The following is a 5,772-nucleotide window of genomic DNA, read 5'->3' on the forward strand; positions in this document are numbered from 1 at the left end:
TAACATTGTTAAAATAAGGCCCAAACAGTAAAATGAGAAAGCAAATGAAGAAATAAAATATCAATGGAAGTAAAAAATTAAAAATATAGAAAATTTAAAACACAATATTACAAACTTGAGACAAAAGCCAGATTAAACAAGTGATTTTTTCTCAACAGAGACTGCAGAACGTAAGACAACAGGAAGAGTGTTCCACCGGGTCGGAGCCGCCACTCCAGAGGCTCGGCCACCTTTAGTTTCTAGTTGATACAAGTGTTAGTAAAACAGCGGAGGAAGGAAGAACTCTGGAAACCATCTGGAGAAGTTTTACAGATTCTTTAAATGCCTGCAGGGCTGATCACCAGACAGCTCATCCTATTCAAGCGCTCCGAGGTTCCATTTCAAAGCTGTGTTCCATCTCTCCATGCCCCACTTGGTGGCAACGTTGTTTTTCATGTGGCCCCATTCTCCCAGAAAATGCAAATGAACGTAATTTCAAATGACAACGAAAAGTAAACTTCTTTTGTGAGTTGTGTGAGCCAGGTTCCCTGTGGGGGACAGGGAGCCGAGAAAAAACCCTGCTCTAATTCTGTCATTGTCAAACTTTGACATAAGCGATTGTTCAGTCGTCTTTGTTGAGTGATACAGTGAGTAACAGGGTCCCAATTCATCCATGTTAATTTTTTAAAAGAAAGCAAAAGACATGTATTCCTTGAAGAAATGTTTTCCGCTGCTTGTGCTAAATATTATAACATTCCAGCGGTGATGTCTTTTGTTTTTTCCGTTTTATCTCAGGAGGCCTTTACCTTTGCCACTAAGCCTCATATCAGCATCTCAGAAATAATTTAAGTAGCCCTTTATTATAAAAAAACAACAAAAAAACACTGAGACAAGTCTTAAGAATTCATATTCAAGATGAAGGTGCAGCGAGGGCTGATTTCCTTTGGTTTCCTATCCGACAGTACAGGATGATCAAGAACATTGTTGTGTTTAAAGGCCTGTCCTGGACTCCCCAGATCTGCGCGTAACACATGTCTACATATCGAACAGCATGTGTGTGAACAGCAAATTAAGTGTCAAGTTGAATGATGTTCTGGGATGACAGAAGCCACACAAGGACTGCATTATGTTCCGCCACAGCAGCACAGCAGGTTTGTCATTGTGAGAAAATAAACACAGCAGTGACCATTTGCTCGCCTGCAACCTTCCTCATGATTTGATGTGAGCTTGACTCCTGCTGGAGGCCAGGTGAGGAATGTACACAGCGTGTAACAGGGCGGGTATTTATGGAGTCAGCCTATTATAGACGCAAAAGTTTCTCAGACTTCCACTTTCTCTTTTCCTTTTCTTCTTCCCCTGACACATAAATCTAGGGAGAAATCTGGGGGAGAAAAGAAGAAGTTCTTTAATTTCATCAGCACTCCTGACTGACAAGCATCGTTACGGATAAAATTATCTTGGTAATTATCCTGCTCGAAGGAGATTTATATCCCTTTGTAAGGGCTGAGAGGGAAACACGCCTCTCTGCAGCACGGAGAGAAAGTGCTTTGTTGAAATAGCACCCTAATGAGGCGCAGTCGCCCCTCCTGCTGCGCAGGATCTCGCCGGGCCTGATCACCCAGAGTGCATTGCTTTCATTCTGCCAAACACCAGCGAGGAAAGGAGAGTGGCTGCCGAGTGAACACACCCTGAAAGCTGAGAATGGCACACCGTCCACAATTACCTCTGTTTGTGAAGGAAACACTGATGTCAGAGAATTACTGTTATGGGAAAATTACATTTTGACACGATTTCTTTGACTTATTTCTGTGTTTCTTTCCTTACATGTTGAAAGTAAGTTTGTTTTTACTCACACGTTGAAGATGGGAGCCACAAAGTCTAATGAACATTTGTCGTGGCCTTTGTGTTACCCGATAAAGGTGCAAGCTTGCCCCAAAAAACTATCTCACCCTGCGCCATATGTGTTCCCCCTGTTAGCTGAGATAAAGGGCCAAACCTTTTGTATCCTCAAAGGAATGGAATGCAGAAGGGACTCCAGGGTGTCTATTTACTGGTATTTTTGTTTTCTATGCTGAGTCATGTTACCCAAAGAGGTGTCAAAATTTTATGTTTTGCAAATAAGCTGAGGGATTTCTTCACATTGAGGAGGATATTTCTACATTGCACTCATGTACTTTGAGAAACTGCTCTTCCTGCACTTGCAGATATAATAAATATACAAAAACCAAACATCCTGCTGTAAAGAAACTTCCACCACACTACGTTACTGTTAGCTCACTTTCTGTTACAAGACATGTGACGCCGTTGCTTACACAGTCATTTGAAGACAATAACTGTGTTCTATTCTGGTCTGATGTGGGATCTTCCCTCATTTGACTTCCTCTCAACTTCAAACTCATTATTACACTTAGACAGGAGTTTAGCCAGAAAAAAGTGAGCGTAATGCGCCAACGACATTAAGTATCAGGGCTACCAATAATGATGCTGAATGAGACAAAGAAATTGCTTTGTACGCATCAAAATATGGGTTTGCCCCCCCAAATCTCACTCCTAGGTTTTTGGAAAATTTGGCAGCTCTGAAGTACACATCTTTACAGTTACCAGACAAAATGGCGAGGAGGCACCAAAAAGACTAATACTAATAGGAATTTAAAGATGTGATAAAAATGGATCTGGACGGGAAAGATAACTCTGGGAGTTGGAAGGGCTGTGTCGCGATTTTGCCTTCTCACCCGGCGACACCGATTCGTGGAGCTAAGTGTTAGTTTCATTTTGCGTATCGTTACAGCCTTAATGATGGTGCATGAAAGCATGACAATAGCATAACAGAGAAGCTGGCAGGCTGAGATGGAGTCTTATTAACCAATAAGAGCACTTCTCTATTTACTTGGAATCACTCTGCTTTTAACTAACCCTTAATGCCCCCAAACACCCCGTTTTGGGAATGCAGGCCACGTATGTTCAACAGATGGCAAATGTCATTTTACCTTAACTCTAGAAACAAAAGCTACCCAGTAAAAACACATCTAAGATATAAAAATAAAATAATACAAGCACATAGAGAGCGATGTCTGTAAATACCTTTCATGCGTGAATGTTGCCGTCATCAGGGCCAGCTCAACCAGCTTAAAGATAGGAGTGTCTGCTGAACTACTGTAAATCATCAGTGTAGGATGTTGCCACATTTTAGTATTAGCATGCTGCAGGACTTTCCGACCACAGTGAGGGTGTGCTAATCAGATCTGAAACAGGATCACTTAATAAATCCATGGTTAGGCATGTCCTCCTGCTACCTCTCTCAGCATGCTGCTGAGCTCTCCTTATTGTTCACTAAACTCAGCTGTCTGGCCAGATGAGGTGACCAGAGTGAAGCAGGGATTAGGCTTGATAACACTCCCACCATTACTTAGAAGCCAAAGCAGGCATGACTGATTTAGATTCTGTAACCACATCAACCTTCTCTAAAGACAGCTGCTGCAGACAACTCACAAAGTGATGATATCATTGATCCCAGCATGCATGTGATAGCAAAGCACTACTAAAGTGACTCTGTGTTTAGACTGTACACAGCATGGAAGACTGAGCTGTTCTTACTGTATGTATTCATCATAACAACATCTAGCACAGAAACCTGTTCCTGTCATAGTCAGACAGCAGCTGTGTCCTGTGCTAACAGCTCATCACTGATTGTCTCTGGTACCAGTAAAGAGTCATCAAGTCATCCGCCCCAATGAGGAAAAATAACATCTATGGTCCATAGCAGAAGGTTTTATTACAACCTGCATTTTTGTTCTGTAGTTTGGGCTATTCATTCTATTGGTAATGCAAATGTCCCCCTGTAAAGGGGAAAATAGAAAGTAAAACATGGACATGATGTAGCTGCAGTCAAGTCCAATGTTTCAATGGACGAGCGTAGCCGCAAATCACAACTGGTGCTTAAAATGCGAAACAAATGGAAATCCTGGTGTTTGACAAGCACAGATTTTTGCTGATTTGGTCTCATAATGGGCAGATTGGGTGGCGCATACCACACCACCATGTTTCCATGATGCAAGTCCAACTGATACTTAAAATGGGAAACAAATGGAAACTTAGGGATATAAAGAAATATCAATTGATTCGTGTAAATGCAAATATTCATGCCGTATTTTTCGTGGTGGTGAGTATGAATTTTAAACTAATATGTGAATGGAAAGCATCTTTTGTGATCACAGCACGACTACGGTAAAGGGTGCTATCAAAAGCCGAAAATCCGCACAGGGAGGTTGGTCGGGGTGGTGGACGGGTCAAACAACACAGGGCTTTCCCCCTGGAGACCGGGGATTGTGTCGCCCCGCTGTTGTCGCGCATTCACAGATTGTCTAAAGCCTTTAATTAACCCTCATGTTGTCCTCGGGTCAGATTGACCCATTTTCTTATATCAATGTTCTTTTTCTTTTTTAAAGATTATTTTTTGGGGCAATTTAGGCCTTTAATGGACAGGACAGCTGAAGTTGTGAAAGGGGAGATGGAGGGGGAGTGACATGCAGCAAAGGGCCGCAGGCTGGATTCGAACCCGGGTGGCTGCGTTGAGGAGTAAACCTCTATACATGGGCACCCGCTCTACCAACTGTGCTATCTGGAAGCCCATCAATGTTCTTTTTAACTACTCAAAATAACATGAGTGATTCCACACAACGGTCTTTGGCAAGTACAAATCTTTACTTTCATTAAAGGTGTGTCTTTTCAATTTAAAAGCATTTGAATATAGTAGTAGTAGTAGAGTATTGAGTAAAAGTTGACATATTCCAGTCTGTGATTATCCATCACCTTATATTCCTTTAATTTTAGTCTAAAAATAATTGGTGCTTTTCTAACTCCAACATTAGGTATAATTTCCTATAAATGAGGTTAATTGACCATAAATTCCAAAAATAACTGTAAATCTAAAATTAATAAGTTTGTGTTACATAGTGTTGAAAACGTCAAATAGTGACAAACATTCAAAAAAGCGTCAGAAGTGTTGAAAATAAAGGACAAAAACGTTTTTGATGGAAAGACAACACAACGGTTAAGTCAAAATGAAAGTGAACTCATTCCAAATGTTCTGGAAAACCCACTTAATCCTGTAGCCTAAAGGGCTGCTACAGAACTAAATGGTTTTTGTCAAATACATTTAGAAGGAAACATAATTGCTGAATGGCCACCTTCCTGTTTCACACATATTGTGGGACGTTGGTCAGGAAAAAGCGAAGAACTTTGATGCCAGAGAGCTGGATCTGAATCCCGAGGCCCATGTGTGGTTAGATGTAGGCAACCAAAACAAAGAACATCTGAGTACTTTGCAGACACATATTCCAAACATGTTCCAAATATGTTTATAAGAAACAAAACAGCAGGTCGGCATGACTTAACGCTCTAAATGTATTCAATGTTGAAAATAAGTAGCATATAAATGTACAGTAGGTACACGTTCCATCCAACACTTTTATATTATTAAACTTGATGGAGAAATCTCTAGGGTTTTTAAGGCTAACCTACATATATTGTCATTTCAAACATGTTTGTACCTTTAACAGCCGGTGACAAGGCTTTTAATGCTGCCAGATGTGCTAACAAGCCACCTCAACTAAATAGTGTTGTAAAAAAAAGTTGGATGTAAAGAAGGTCCTATCAGTGGTTGGAGAAAAGACAAAGCCTAAAGGCCTGCGCCTAATGAGCAGCTGTGCGGCCCTCATTAAGAGTGTTGAGCAACCCCTGGTCCTTAATGAGCTTCTTCATTAAGAGCCATTTGGAATGGAAAGGTCTGTAAGG

Source organism: Etheostoma cragini, chromosome 23, assembly GCF_013103735.1.
Source record: "Etheostoma cragini isolate CJK2018 chromosome 23, CSU_Ecrag_1.0, whole genome shotgun sequence".
NCBI classification, from domain to species: Eukaryota; Metazoa; Chordata; class Actinopteri; order Perciformes; family Percidae; genus Etheostoma; species Etheostoma cragini.